At 42.9% G+C, this 16,653-nt stretch overlaps 1 protein-coding gene across 3 annotated transcripts in view; it reads right to left on the reverse strand.

The window, feature by feature from the left end:
* LOC311229372 (band 4.1-like protein 1) overlaps window positions 1–14,899 on the reverse strand; it is a 311,906-nt gene extending 297,007 nt beyond the window's left edge. For 2 of the 3 annotated variants that reach the window (XM_084315459.1, XM_084315457.1), the window contains exon 1: window positions 14,806–14,891. The gene's annotated coding sequence lies outside the window, so the exon portion shown is untranslated. Of the gene's footprint in view, window positions 1–14,805 lie in introns of all 3 variants that reach the window. The other variant, XM_084315458.1, reaches the window with a different exon arrangement.
* Between the last annotated feature and the right edge of the window lie 1,754 nt (window positions 14,900–16,653).

Raw genomic sequence — 16,653 nt, forward strand, 5'->3', positions numbered from 1 at the left:
ACGAATGCCTTTGTTAATCATAAGTAGTAACTTTGATGCAGTAGCTTGTGTGTGTGTGGGGGCGCCGGGCGGCGTTGTGCAGGTCGCAACTGAACTTTTTTTGCCTTTTGACGGTACACAAATTGATGGATATTAATCGGCTACTGCCATCGGCACATTCGAGCTTATCGGCCGATTGCAGTCAACAAGGCACTTATCGGCCGATACCGATACCCGACCGATACATCGGTGCACGACCTACAATACAGTACAGCTCAATACACACAATTGTTAAGGGGATGCAGACCAGAGAAAGACTTTCGTCTTGTTTACATCAGGCAGGGCTGTACGCTAAGCTTTTTCACTAGGGGCACACTTGCCCCTAAATGAGAAATTGTGTGGTCCTTTTATTTAACATTTAAGTGCGTTTGTTTTCAGGTTTGTATCTTTTATAATGAACCAACTGAGAAAGTGTGTACTAATAGAACAAAAACAACAAACTGTGTGTGTGTGTGTGTGTGCGTGCGCTTGTGTAGTGCTCCTTGAATGAGATCACCACAACACACACACCATTGCATTAATCAGAAGGACAAGAAACTCTGCATACATTTGTTTCACAATGAAAAGTGCTTTAGAAATCAAATGAATTATTATTATTGTAAATAACCCCATGAAAGGTTTATTATTTTTATGGGTAATTACCTGCTTCATATTTGTGATGTTACTGGTTTCAGTGTGTGCCTAAAGTGATCAATGTGTTGGGCCGTTTATAGAGATCTATGCCAATTAATGTTTATGTATATCCGGGACTTTTTTTTATACGAATTGAGAGGTGTTTATTTTGAAAACCGTGTTGCGACGCAACCTTATTTACATTTGCGCTTTTGACAGTGAAATGTTCAGTCCAACTTAGCTCGAAGGAAAGACTAATAAAAAAGGTTTAATTGACCCGTATGAGGCTCTTACGGTAGGACTTTGATTGTTTATAGAAGTGGAATGTAATACTATGCAAAACGAGAAATAAACAGTGATTTTACCAGCAGTAAAATTGCAAGCCACTTTCATTTCATATACGGGGAACCGTGACAATTATTAGTATTATCTTATTTGCATATTGTCTCATTATTAGATAGGATAGATAGGTTGATACTTTATTGATCCCCGGAGGGAAATTGAAGTAGACAGTATTTCACGTCCTAATATGGGGTTACTACTCACCTAATGCATGGCTGAACCTGAACGTTAGAAGTGTCTGTGTCCCTGTCAATCAATCATCACATCATCACGTCAATCATCATCATCTTATCATCTCTCCACATCGGACGTGGTTGTCATAAGATGGACTGATATCCACTCCGTTGTTCTTGCAGAGCAAAATTAGCGGCTTAAATTTATTGAAAGGAAGTGCTTCTTTGGCGATGCAATAGCCCATATTATTATTGAAAGGAAGAGGCCACATTCGGTTTCGTTTCGCTAGGAATTATGGGATTTGGTGTTGGATGTATAGACTCTACGCCAGCGTTTCCGTTAGCCGGTAATTACCGGTATTTGACTGGCAAAATATGTTGAAGTCCGAATATTTAAATATCTCCGGTCATAATGTCCGGTGAAAATAATTTCTCTAAGCACAATTTTATTATTTGAATTGTATTAAAATAGGCTCAAATTAAATAGCCTATGCGATGAACGAAACAATCATTACATGTTGCTTCACGCTGATAAAGCGCGGATGGCGCCGCTCGGATGTGAATCTTTTTTTCTTTCTTTTTTTGAGCCTGTCTGGCCACCATAACGACAAACAGGTATATCAGGCCCGAGTGGAAAGTTTAATTATCCTGGCTGAGGTGCGACATTATATCCACATTTTCCAGTTCACTGATCCAGCCAGGGTTACCAGTGACACAGTTCATTCTGGAACCTCAGATCCCCGCTGATCATGGAGTTCTACAGTATCGCGTTGGATCCATACACGTATCGATTTTTTCGAATGGTGATCAGGAATTGGAATATACCAGTTGGATACCATCTGATGTCACGTAAGGACTCTATGTTATCAGTGGTAGGATAATCAGAGTAAGTTTGATGAAGTTATAAGCTGTTTTGTGAAATGTCTTCTTTCGTTTTCACTAAAAGTCCGAGAGGAAATCAACGGGGCGATTATCCGCGCGCGGCCGTAATGTGCTTGCGTGCACGTATAATATAAAAATATTGATCATCTAGCGTTTATTTGAAAACGATTCATAAAAAGGCCGACGAATATCAACGTTGTGGAATATTCCACTAAAAGACGATTTTCATAGAATGCTCCAGAATGAGCTGTTTTTTATCTGAAAACGGGGGCTTTTCTAACTGCTCTGAAACGGAAACGACGCGATAAACAGCCTTGACAGCACTGACTGGAAAATAGTCTTTGATAATGCGATGGGCAGATTAGACACATAGCCATAATTTAAAACATAGATTAGGCGATATTAACGTTAACATTGGCGCCGATGGTGGCATTCAGCTGGTAAAAAGGAAAACCAGGCTGACCGGCATTTCTCGAATATGTCCGGGGATAGAAATCTTGCAGGACAAACAGACCGGCACGAATATGTTCTAACGGAAACGCTGCTCTACGCAGACAGGGACATGGTCTTTAATCGCACGATAGACTACAAGTAAGTATAGCGTGACCCAGATTCACTCCACGCAAATCTTTTTTTCACTCAGGCTATCGGCGATCGCAGTAAGTTCATTCATTGCCGACAGATTCTTTCATAGCACCACGACATTATGTCGCACTGTACAGCCTTGGTTGTAGGCTAATGTTTTAAAAAAAATGTATCCAATTTGTATGGATTAATTTAGGAGTGAAATGCGAATGAAGGGTTGAAATCACTACTCGCAACGTTGCTCCCAAATATTATTTTTCACTCGCAACGGCCAAATTAAGGGGAAATTTGCGATCATCTCGTCGCAGTGTACAGCCCTGTCAGGGTCCCCCATTTTCAATTCATCATAACATATACATGACATACAGATAGACAGTACTGCTACATCTTCATCTATACAGAGAAGAGAGGAGAGGAGAGCAGAGGAGAGGAGAGGTTGTAAATATGCGTTATATGCGTACGGCCTGGGCAGCCAGCATCTAACTGTTCTAACAGCAATATATAATCCATTTCAGAAGCAGAACGCACGCAATAAGTTATAATAATAATAATAATTATTGAAAAGTTCTGCATGGGTTTATAAAGTCATATTTGGGGGTACTGTATTTGGGGGCAATTGACCAATGGTTTGCTTTCAACCTATGCAAACCTACGTGGACGTACTCAGGAGAGATGTGGGAACAGAAATCACCGGCGAGCTAGCCAGATGCATGGAGGATCGGGATGACTGGAAGCACCGATGGAGGGCCCGTCCGAGGACGACCTAGATAGATATGAACTCCTTCCTGAACTCCTTTATCTACTAAAACTGTATTGTATTATATTGTTTGTTTTGTAAAGTGTCTTTGAGAATTAGGAAATGCGCTATATAAATCTTATGTATTATTATTATTATGAATGGTAGGCTTTTTTAAATGTTTCTCATCTGGGTAAGAATTTCTTATTTCGGTAAGAGTGCTCTCGACCACTCTTATAATTTGTTCTTGCCTGAGAAAAAAGCAACAATAAGAAAACGTTGCTGAATCCCAGGTAAGAACAAAGTAAGAGGAAATGCTAGTTAAGAACAAAATCTGTTCTTATATTGCTTCATGCATGAGGCCCAATGTTTTGACGTAGTAGTCTTCTTGAGGGCACTGAAAGACCCCTGAGGACTATTATGTCGAAAACCTTTGCCTTACATACATTTAGTCATACATACTTTTATCCAAAGCAACAATTGTGTGCACAACAAAGCGACACACTCCCGGCAGTCAACAATAAGTGGTATTATTGTTCTTCTAACGGCTTCAAACTCAAGTGCTTCACTTGAACCTGGAGTGAATAACAACAGCTTTAAAGGGGCCATATTTTAGTCATCTTCAACAAGTTAATGTAGGTCTTTGAGGTCCCTTAAACAAGTTTTTTTGCTGGGAAAAAAACACTCAAATGATGCTTTCTAGCAGCCTTTATACCCCTCTGTTTCAGTCCTGTTCTCAACTGGCTGTTTCTGTACCTGTAAATGAGCATGCCGCTTTCATCATACAAATATGATCATTATTGTACAAATACGATAACTATCGTACAAATATGATAACTATCATAAAAATACGATAATAATAGTACATCTAGCGGCGGTGCGCAAGTCTGTACCTTTGAACGCAATTCAGATTAAACCAAGGTTACAAGTGTGCGACAACTTTCTTTCACACTATCGTTTTGTTTTGTGTTTTCATTTGGTTGCAGTGCCATGTTTGGTCAATAAGTGGTGCTCCTTGTTTGTACTTGAGTTAGCGACAAGTTTAACTTGATTTAACTTGAGCCAGTGACTCATTCCACTTCCTATCTACCTGCCGTCAGGCACAATACGTTAACTTATCCTCCAGTAACGATTTGGCTTGTGTTTGTGAATCTATATATAAATCTACTTGTATGTTGAGAGATAGAGCCATATGACCAGGCATAGTAAGGTTATAAATCATACATGACAATAAACAGGTACATTATAAATGTGAAATCCCAACAGTGACATCATCTGACTAGACACGTTACAACCTCACTACCACCAGTTCCCCTTTTCCCTTTCTTTGGATACGTAGCACCTTTATAACCGGCTATAGTTGTTGACCCAATCTGCCCCTAGTGGCAGTCCACAGTCATGGCACCTTGTATATCATGTGTATACTACAGTATTATCGATAGAGTATACATTATCTATAGTGTATTGCCACTCCATTATTATTATGTTATATTCTACTATTTCTATTATGTTTTTCTTTTTCCTGCCTGTACCTCTCATCCCCCCTCCCCCATGCTGATATGACACCTGGGGATTCATTCAACACTTGAACTGATTCCGATTCTGATTCTGACTCTGGACGTGAACTTGTAAGAGCAGTTCAATCTATGCAAGAATTCTGTACATGTGTGATGCTGTGTCCACAGGGGACGGGGAAACACTATGAGGATCCACTGACAGGGTTTCTGACCACTCTGTGTGACGGCACTATTGGTCACGGGGGGAAAACGCACGTCCCCATCAGGTCAGTCGCTGCATAACTGGATTTTGAAAAGACTGGAGCTGGATGAAATTACCTGCTAATTCAATCACAAAATGTATGGCAACAGACGGGTGCGCACACACACACACGAACACATGAACAGACACACACACACACGAACACACACACACACACACATGAACACACACACACAAGAACACATGAACACACACACATCTTTGACCACTGCTGCTGTTGTATTTGGATTGTATTACTGAAACGTTCTTTCCTTCTCCATCTTATTATTCGAACCAAACTTCAGAAAAAAGCAACCCAAACATAGTAAGATTAATCCATTCATCCATCCAGCTCAGCATTCAATACCATAGTCCCCTCCAAACTCATAGCCAAGCTCAGGGACCTCCTGGACTTCCTGACGGGCAGACCCCAGGTGGTGAGAGCAGGCAACTGCACCTCCTCATCCATCACTCTCAACATAGGGGCCCCCCAGGGTTGTGTTCCGAGTCCCCTCCTCTACTCCCTGTTAGGGGTGGGACAATACATCGATCCAGATCGATATATCGATCTATTATCAATAATCAAATAGGATCGACGCAACGTAAAAAGATCGATTCATATTGCGATACTCTTATTTTGAAAATCCCCGCGAGTCATATCCGCCGGCGCCCAGTATTGTGAAACTCCGTGTACACATTACAGCAGTGTTTGCGTCTGCTGTAAAGCACTACAGAGCGTCTATTTTGCGAGCCGATATAAGTCTGTGCAGTTTTTTCCCCGCAACGGGTCAAATGCATATAACAGGCGTTGCATCGTCGCCATTCCTTTATGCCAACGTCGCGTTAAATATCTAAATGAACGTCGCGTTGGCTGCTTAAAAGCTAAGCAGCTAACCGTGAGAGAGAACAGGAGAGTGAAGAGGGGACTTGGAAGGAGGAGGGGTGGGGGCTGTGGGGGACTGTGTGTGTGTGTGTGTCTGTGTGTGTGTTAAAGCTCAATATATAAAAACAAAAGTGAACAGGAGGTCTATTTGTATTAAAAACAATAGATTGTTTTTCATTTAAATGTCTGGAAGAGCTCAAAAATAAATACATCAATTGATATTTCCGTAGCCTTTTTTTAGTTGATCTAAATGTGACTGATTGTGTTAAATGGGCACATAATATCGCCTCATATCGATCGCAGGCACCTGAATTGAATCGTATCGTATCGTGGCAGACTTTGTGATATCGGCAAATATCGTATCGTTGTCCAAAGAATCGATATTGTATCGTATCGTGATGAAACTGATGATTCCCACCCCTACTCCCTGTACACACATGACTGGGTGGCACAGCGGAACAACAACACAATCATCAAATTTGCTGACGACACAGTAGTGGTGGGCCTGATCTCTGCAAACGACGAGAGGGCCTACCTGGAGGAGGTCAAGGTTCTAGCGGGATGGTGTCAAGAGAACAGCCTCTCCCTGAACGTCAGCAAAACAAAGGAGATGATTGTGGACTTTAGGAGGTCGGGGGTCAGGGACTACAGCCCCCTCAGCATCGACGGGGCACCGGTTGAGAGAGTGAACAGTTTTAAGTACCTCGGAGTCCACATATCCGAGGACTTGACATGGACCACACACATGACAGTGTTGTGAAGAAGGCACAGCAACGCCTCTACTTCCTCAGGCGCCTAAGGAAGTTCCAAGTCAGTCAGAAGATCCTTAAGAACTTCTACTCATGTACAATAGAGAGCATCCTGACTGGCAATATCACCTCCTGGTTTGGGAATAGCACAGCACAAGACCGTAGGAGACTACAGAGAGTGGCCCGTTCAGCCGAACGCACAATTAGAGGGGGGTTTCCCACTCTCCAGGACATTTACAACAAGCGGTACATGGGTAAGGCTAAGGGTGCGGTTACACCTTTCGTTTCATTTTCGTATCGTCGTCATATGCGTTTCGCCGCAACGTTGTGCGCCTCGAGTCACACTTTCGTTTTTTTCCGTTTTTGTCACCCGAGCACACTGATGTAGTACACTGCCAAAGCAGTAGGTGGCAGTAGGTGGCAAACATGAAGGCAATTTCAACCAATCAGAACTTGAATGTGCCTGCAAAGCAAATGTCAACAAGGCGGCCACCATCTTTTGCCTAGTTACCCAATGCAGCAATTCTTTTTCAGCAAAGCCTAATAAAAGTGCAATAAACAAAACGGATACATTCACTGTGTGTTCTGCCTGTCATTTGTTGATGAAACAAAACTAACATCAACACAAGTGACCACCAAGAGCGGATAGTTTAGTCTAAAAAAAGATCGGTAGCATTGTTAGCTGCATGCTAACGTCAATGGAGTATGCCATTATAACAATATAGCATTGTGGCTAGAAGCTAACGTTAGCTCACGCTACTTAGCCAGCACCAAACTGATGATATCGCGAGCTATCAGTAGTTAGATAACATTAGAGACAACGCTGTGTGTATTAAACAAAGGTGAATAGATGACTGGGCCATTTTGTTTAATGCTTGTTAAGTTGAAAGAGGAGCTCTATTCCTAATTTATGCAAATGACATGTCGTCAGCTTGTGACTGCAACTTGTTCCTGTTTGCGGACGACTCAGCCCTGCTGGTCTCTGACAAGAACAAGTTACAGGTTGAAAAAGCCCTCAGCTCGGAACTAGGCAAAATCTGCATATGGCTCGCCGACAACAAACTATCATTACACATGGGCAAAACAGAGTCCATTCTCTTCGGTTCAAATAACAAACTCAGCAAGACCGACGGCTTCTCGGTTACAGTGGGTGACAATATTATCACAAGGAAAGATGAAATTACCTACCTGGGTTCCATCCTAGAGGCTAATCTTTCCTGTGACAAAATGGCATCCAATGTAATAAAAAAAGTCAACCAACGAACGCGATTCTTGTACCGGATCTCCTCTCTGGTAAACAAGAATACCCTGAAGACTCTAGCAGGAGCACTCATTCAAGGGTACTACGACTATGCTTGCACCTCATGGTACCAAAGCACCTCAAAGGCACTAAAAAACAAATTACAAACATCTCAAAACAAGCTAGTCAGACTACTACTTGACCTGACTCCTAGAACCCACCTCACCCCTGCCCACTTTGACAACCTAGGATGGCTTAGAGTAGACGACAGAGTACAGCAACTTGCAATGGGCCTGGTCTACAAGATATACTACGCGACCAAGGTACCCATGTACATGTCAAAATACTTCCCAAAGGTCAGTGAATACCACGATCACAACACCAGAGGGAGCTCCACAAATCATGTAAAACCCAGATTCGGCTCAAACAAGGGACTAAACACGTTTCGCAATTATGCCACATCAATGTGGAACGCCCTACCCAAAGCTGTAAAGGAATGTGAATCACTACCCACCTTCAAAAACACTCTCAAAAAACACCTACGTGAGACTGCAATTCGAAACTGGCCCCTACAAATGTCCTAACCTAGTTGTACAGTAAATGACCAAGTAAGGCTTTGTCAATATTCCAATGTACAGTGTAAAATGTGTGTGTGTCCCCTTCCCAACCCCCCCCCCCCCCCCCCCCCCACCTCCAATGTACAGCCCTCACCCAACCCACCCAACCCCACCCCACCCAACCAACCTCCTCCAATGTACAGTTTCTATGCCAAATGTATATACACTCCTTTTCTGGACACTTTTGTATCACAAACAGTACTGTATTTGCAAATCTGATATGTCATAAATGTATAGATGTAGCAGTACTGTCTATCTGTATGTCATGTATGTCATATATGTTATGATGAATTGAAAATGGGGGACCCTGATGTAAACAAGACGAAAGTCTTTCTCTGGTCTGCATCCCCTTAACAATTGTATGTATTGAGCTGTACTGTACTGTACCCATTCTGCAATCTGTTAATAAACTTTTCAATCAATCAATCAATCAATCTCTGAGCTAACAGGGTCTGAATCCTGATAGCTCACGTTAGCCAGCTGCTCATGCAATCGGTAATGCTAGCAGAATGAATGGATGTAAACTTTATTTAACATATTGCATATGGGTACAATACAATACGGCTCAATACAAACAATTGTTAAGGGAATGCAGACTGTTGTAGCTTGGACTGGGGTCCTTATAACAATAACTTGACAACACATGGTAGCTGAAGCTATTTGGGACACGGAGCTATGTCCCAAACACACACACTGTTGTCACCGGAAGGGCACGCAGATGGGATCTACTGCGCATGGGCGTTTTCGCAACAATGGCTCATGCAGACTACACGCTGTTGTCGACGCGTTTTTTTTCGTTTCTCCAAAACGCAAACACAATTTTGCGTTTCAGCCGTATCCACAAAAAAACGCCAAAAAACGCATTTCTGTGTAATAGGGACATGAAACGTATTCAAAAACGTATAAAAAAAACGCCAGGAATACACTAGTCTAAACATGGCCTAAGAGAATTATCAAAGACTACAGCCACCCAAACAACTGCCTCTTTGAACTGCTGCGATACCGGAGTCTCATGGCAAGCACAGAGAGACTCAGAAGAAGCTTCTATCCCCAGGCCATCAGGATGCTCAACGAACAATAACACTATGTAACAACCATCAAATGCACTCACAGCACACACATCCACACGCACACACTCACTTTAAACAAACAACTCACTGCAGCACCCACTTTAGAACACCTAAACACACTTTATATTTATTGGTAAAGAATTTGCACTACAACCCATACCTCATTACACCTTACTGTAAATGTTACCTAAATTGTACCTCATCCCATTTCTGCTTTGCACTGTATAGTATATTGTATATTATTATATTGTATAGTATATTGTATGGTAACTCAGTTACTTCTACTCTGCATTGAACATTGTATATATGTACATACTGAACACTTGTGTCTACGTACTTGACTTCTATTTTATACTTGCTATACTTATTTTATACTTATCTATTTTTGTCTAGCACAGTCTCAGGAACGTAACAGAAAGAAGCATTTTGTATAAAAGTATTCTGTACTTCTGTATGACAACTAATAAAGAAACTTGAAACATGTGTGTGTGTGTGTGTGTGTGAGAGAGACTGGTCCCTGTGGTGTTGTGTGGTGTGCAAGAGGAGACGTGATCAGATTCACCCTGCAACAAAAACACAGCGAGCCAGAGAACATTCCACAAGGCCAACAGCAGTGACAGCCAAGTAGAGACACTGACTGACGTGCACGCGTGCACACACACACACACACAGACACACGCAGGCACGCAAACACACTCATGACATTTGCATCATTTATTTATGTCCACCATAATTACAAGCATACAAGGGATACAAACTTTGTAGACTAGACGCATGCGGATATTAGGAGACATTTCGTGCTCAATTATTGATCACCAGGTTGCGACATATGCACACACACACGGGTTTTCACCGGGAGTCTGACCCAACCTGGTGCGTATAGTCCCTTGCTTAAAATGTATAGACCCTTCTTTCCTCAAGGTCATCTTGTAGGCAGGACTCTGCCCCTGGAACCAAACCGCAAGCATGTTTTGGTGGAGACACTCCAGGGGACATGGAAGCGATTGCATTGACACATCGTCAAGACATCACACACTTTCATTCTGTGTGTGACTGTTCCCAGAGCAGTGCCACACCCCCCACCCTCCACTGGAGTCGGTTTGGTCGCGGTAGCAGTTTTGCCTACAAACGTCATGATTGTTTACAAGCGGTGAAATGGTCTGTACTGCACATAGGAGCAGCCGCTACACAGGCGGCAACGCGCTTCAGCGATGCTGGGGCACAGCCTCTAACCGAGTCCTCGTTAACAGTGATATTTATTATTAAAAAGCAGCCGTGTTAACATGCGAGCTCGCAGGAACAATCGCGTCCAATAAGGGATGGAGCAGAGGAGCGTTGCTCTAACCTCTCTGGGTGCTTAATGTCTGCTCATTTGAATTGCAAATCAGGTCAGGTTGCGTTATGAAATCCCAACAGCACCCCCAGCGTCTTAAAACACAAACACACACATGTGATGTGACATACACACAACCAACACACGCACACACACACACACACACACACACACACACACACATACAACATTCACACACAAGCATGCACAAACACAACAAAGACATCATGCAGTACAGTACACTGGGCCACACGTAGAGACGCAGAAGGATGACATACACAGAACATGCAGGTGCACATGAGTGATCTGTGAAGACTGGCAGGCAGGCAGGCAGGCAGGCAGGCAGGCAGGCAGGCAGGCAGGCAGGCAGGCAGGCAGGCAGGCAGGCAGGCAGGCAGGCAGGCAGGCAGGCAGGCAGGCAGGCAGGCAGGCAGGCAGGCAGGCAGGCAGGCAGCGTGGCGGAGAACCGACGGAACTGATCTGGGATGTAAAGGCAGCCTGGTAGCTACTGATGTGGGGAACATCAGGTGATGGCCAGGTGGAGGGGATGCAGGCTGGCTGGTTGGCTGGGCTCTCACAGCTGGCTGCCAAACGCGTGTGTTTAATGTTAAACACAGGACTACTATCTGACAGGTCGGTCAGTGTGGTGAGGGAAAAGCTGGTGTGAAATGCCACAAAAACGGCTCAGGAAACTTTCCCAAACTGTTGTCCCAGTGATGGTGCAGGAGAAAGATCTGGCAGAATTATTATCTTTGCACACTACCAGGGGGTGGGTCTGGGTTGTCTGTATGTCTTCACCAATCACAATCATCTAGTGTGGCGCTAAAGCCCCAGGAAGCAGTTATACTGCATTTTGTAAAACAGTGTTGTTGTTGTTGTGGGCCGAAAGGTTTCTTTATCAAAGTGTTCCAATGTGAGCGTGTACTAGCTTTTTAGCTCCAAGGATTGTTGTCATTGTCGTTGTTGTTGCTGCTCCTAGAGACCGAGATTCTGGCGCACAGTCGACATCCTGCGAGTCAGACTACAGCAGTGACTTAATAAGCCAAACATTAGAAAGCCAAACAAAACAAAGAATTAGGAAACTTTACCGATGGGGACCTCTGGAGAAGGAATCAACGCACCGCTAAATGGCACCAGTTGACGCAAAGGTCATCCAACGGTTCATGACTTAATTAGCAGATAATCAGCTTTAATTCTTCAAAATTCCACTCAACCTACAGCATCAACCAGATAACATGAGTAGATCCCTTGGTCAAATAGACCTCGCAATTAGCTCTAAAGTATACTGAGAGCAGGCAGAGTAATGTGCTTTGCTACAGTCGGGTTACATTTCAAATGTAATCCATTACCTGATGCATAAACTGGTAATAATCAGTAACATAATCCATTGGACTACCAACTCAGAAACATAATTTGATTACTTGCTACTTTTAACTTCTCCAAAATCCATAGAATACTGTATGAAAATGAATACAGACAATTTATTCCATGATTCCATGATTTTTTTTCTAAATTGTCTGCAATTTGTTATCATTATCTATGACCATAATTAACCATTAATTACATGAATTAATGTTTGCATCCATAATCTCACATGAAAACGCCTGTATCTGCCTAAACCAACAACCAATCGCCATAATTACAGTATCTGTACTCATGATATTTTTTTAGTTTCTTAGAGTAACTGCAACCGGTTACAGTTACCGGTCAATAATAAAGCATTGTGTGGCTGAAGCCAGTCCATGCAATGATAGGTTGTCTGAACCATCCTCCAGGGCTGGGCGATATGAGAAAAAAACTCATATTACAATAATATCATATGGAATTCTTTCCAATATCAGTACATATCGATATATATGTTCACGTACATGCAAAATCACAAGATCCGATTGCTGTTCATTGCATTTAACCGCATGACAATGTAAAGTGTGTGACATCAAACCAAAATTCAAAGACCTCATTTTGAGAGACATTTGAGTTAGTGGTTGCTGTCGTTGTCATTGTCATCCCTCATTTGCACACAAGGATATGACAATATCATAATCTTCTCACAATATGATCACAATAAACAATAATATGAATACAGTATTATCGCCCAGCACTAGCTTCCTCTGTTCTGCAACAAAACCTGCGTGTATGGAGTCGTGGAGGCCTGGAGGTGAGGCCAGCTCCATACGTGAACTTGTCTGAGCATGCAGCAGAACGGAGGGGGACTACTTCACCTTTGATGCTATAGATGTCATGCTATTGTCGTGTGGAGACATACCCAGGGACGGACTGTCTGTCAGACAACATTCTGTTCAAAGCGTTTGGCCTGTGCAGTAGCTACTGAACATGCCCAACTGAGGGCGTTTTGTATTTGTAGCAGAGATAGGGCATATGTGCCATTCTAACATGTGTAGAATGTTACTTTGTATTCTCTCTTCCACACAACCAGACCATGCCAACTCCAAATTGGGGTGGCAGATCCAGTGTGTGTGTGTGTGTGTGTGTGTGTGTGTGTGTGTGTGTGTACCAGGCAGCATCTGTTAGTCAGTGTATTTGTCATTTGTAATTAGTGATGGGTGTGTCCAGGATAAAGGAACTGGACCATGCCAACTACAAATTGGCATGGCAAATTGTAACGTGTGTAGTACAGTAGTAGCAGGACCCAAAAGCAGGACATGGGCAGAAAGAAGCAGGTGGTAAAGTAAAGCCCAACACTATGGCCGTTTGATACAGAACTGGCAGGCAGGCAGGTACAGGTACTGTAGGTATAGGAAGAGACAGGCACGCGCCACATCGAGACAATGGCCGGTCCGTGAGTGACAAAGGAACTTTAATACACACGGGGGAAATCAAGGCTAACGGAAGACAGCTGGACTGATTACAACACAAGACACAGCTGGGACAAACTTAACATAGAACTGCTGGACATAGACAGTGAAACACAAGGAGAGGCACTAGAAACACTAGGGGGCAGGGTAGAAAGTAAACAGAGGTGTGACAGCAGATCCAGTTTGCCTTGACAGCTGGACTGAGATAAATTGCTAGATTAATCTGTGGCTATCACAAGAGGTGGAAGAGATCAACACCGTTAACCAATGCAACATTCCAGCCTAAGTAGCCCAATTGACATTATAGGCTACGTGAAGAGTAGCACCAGAATATACAGTACAGTCACTCACCAGGCAATTGAGTCATAAGGATGAGAGAAAGTCCTCTCTAATAACGTGGGTGCTCACGCTTTGCCCACACAACCATACTAGGCTCCAGCAGCATGGAAGACAGTAAGACACTCAAACGGTCTCCATGCATATGATTGCAGGTTGGACATTGCGCTGAACGCGCGACAAGGCACAAACAGACGCCACAAGTTGCGCCAATTGTTTTCTAATTCCATCATGTGTATTTTTACTTTTACATCGACAGAGTCCGCATGTATGTGCACAGGACATTATAAGAACGATAATAGCTTCGAATGGAATAACCCGGAGAGCCGCTTCATATAACTGCCGTTTCCCTGCAGCAGTAAAACGCACAACAACCAAATAATTATATGAAAGACTAGCCCCTAATGAAAGACCTGATATATTCGAATATAAAAAATAATGGATTTGGCCTTTTGCGTTCAGGAATTAGTTGGGCAAACATAATGATGTTATTGGTTTCGGAATAGCCTGGGCCGACACTCAACAATTCGTCCAGAAAGGCTTCACATATGACTATAGTCTTAATAACGGCATGCGCAAACTATAGTTAAAAAAAATACACATACGGCATAATAATTTACATGTTCAAACCTACCCTCCCGTCAAACAGGCATCCAGGTGTGAACCATTGATATTACGCACCGCGAGTCAATCCGATCCCTACGCGCCTCTCCGTCGCTATTCCCTTGTTTGCGGCGGGATCTCGTATGAAGATAGATAGGGAGCGTGTCGGTGTGTGCGGGAGAAGCTTCAGCTGAATGTGAGGGAGGAGGAGGAGAGTGAAAGAGGGAGGAACAGTTGGCGGATGCAAGGAGGTAAATCCTTTGGGTGAATCGAGAAAGACGTAGCCTATGGTCCAGCTAATGCGTCTATAGGGCGCCAGGTCTCCAACAGCTCATTTGGATGGCACAATGCCTTTGATTTCATCACTTAACCTACCCTGCCACGAACGCCCCCTCACATTCACAACAGCTTCTTTTTGCATACACAGTGATGATGATGGTTATGATTATGATGATAGGCTGTTTAGTTGTAGAAAAGGCCGGTGCGTCGAGATATCTTCTGATTGGAGAGGAATAACGATGTAAATTACAAGTGGGGGGAAATATCTGTTGTATGAAAAACCTCCAATATCAATCTATATCAAACCTCCATTATGTTTTCAAATACCAATTGTGATATTTGGTTTGAATTTAAACTGACATTTTCAGTGTGACAAATGTGATCATGATAAGCCACATTTTGATCAAGCACTATCAAGGACCCTATATAGATTTCCCTGGATTTGTTTGTTTACAGTTAACTGCGATAGCTCTCCAGAATAACTAATTAAAGAAGACCACCCACATTTAGAATTCCAACATGTTTATTTCCATGGCATGGGACATTTTAATCAATATTAAATATTGTGTAAACATGAGCTCTCTCTCCCAAAGCCAGAAACCAGAGAAGCAAGACTCAAATGTGTGACGTCATCAGGTATAAAGTCTGGAGCTGCTCCATAGACAATGAAGGGGAGACTGATTTTGTGGAGCCATGGAATGTTTGTTTTCAGTTTTTTACAGACATTTGCTTTATTCTATAGTAATGCTCTCAGTTCTGAAACAGAACATGTACCTGTATACTCAGAACATTTCCATGGGTGCTCTGTGTCATCTATTAATTTATTCATCTATAACATCTTTCCCAATTCATCGTCTATGGAGCAGCTTTAGACTTCATACACGATGTCATCACATATTAAGCGGTTTAGCACTCTAGTTCTTGGATTTGGGAGAGTTGTTCATGTTCACTAATATCTTTGGACTGTCTTAGACCACTGACATGTGTGAATTCTTAAATACGGTGTACTTCCCCTTTAAATATTGTGTATTCTCCCTATAACTGCAGCATTTAGCCTGCATCTCAGTTTGCAGGCCTGTGAGTGTGTTTACTTCAAACAGAACATCCCAATGTGTCACAAAGGAATTATGGATACATCATGCAGTCAGCAGATCAGATGATGAATGGATACAGTGTCTTCCCATGACTGCATGTATTACTTGTTTTATAGGCTAATGAGTAATGACCTAAGGCAAAGAAACAAAATTGTTACCATTTTAAGCAAAGAAAACCAACTTCCAGATCTCTACATTGAAATCACAGCACTGCACTGCTAAGGAGAGGAAGGCACTCCAGCGAGTGATTAAAACTGCTCAGTACATCTCTGGAGCAGCCTTCCCCTCACTACAGGACATTTACTCTACCAGGGCCACCAGGAGAGCACACAACATAATTAAGGACAGCACACACCCCCAACTCAGACTCTTCAACGTCCTGCCATCAGGCAGGCGATATAGGAGTCTGAAAGCCAGAACTACGAGACTGACAAACAGTTTCTACCCACAGGCCATCAGGCTCTTGAATGCGGACAAGGTGATAGGCATTCCTGAGGTCCAGCTTC

Source organism: Notolepis coatsorum, assembly GCF_963971535.1.
Source record: "Notolepis coatsorum genome assembly, chromosome: 6".
Classification (NCBI taxonomy): Eukaryota; Metazoa; Chordata; class Actinopteri; order Aulopiformes; family Paralepididae; genus Notolepis; species Notolepis coatsorum.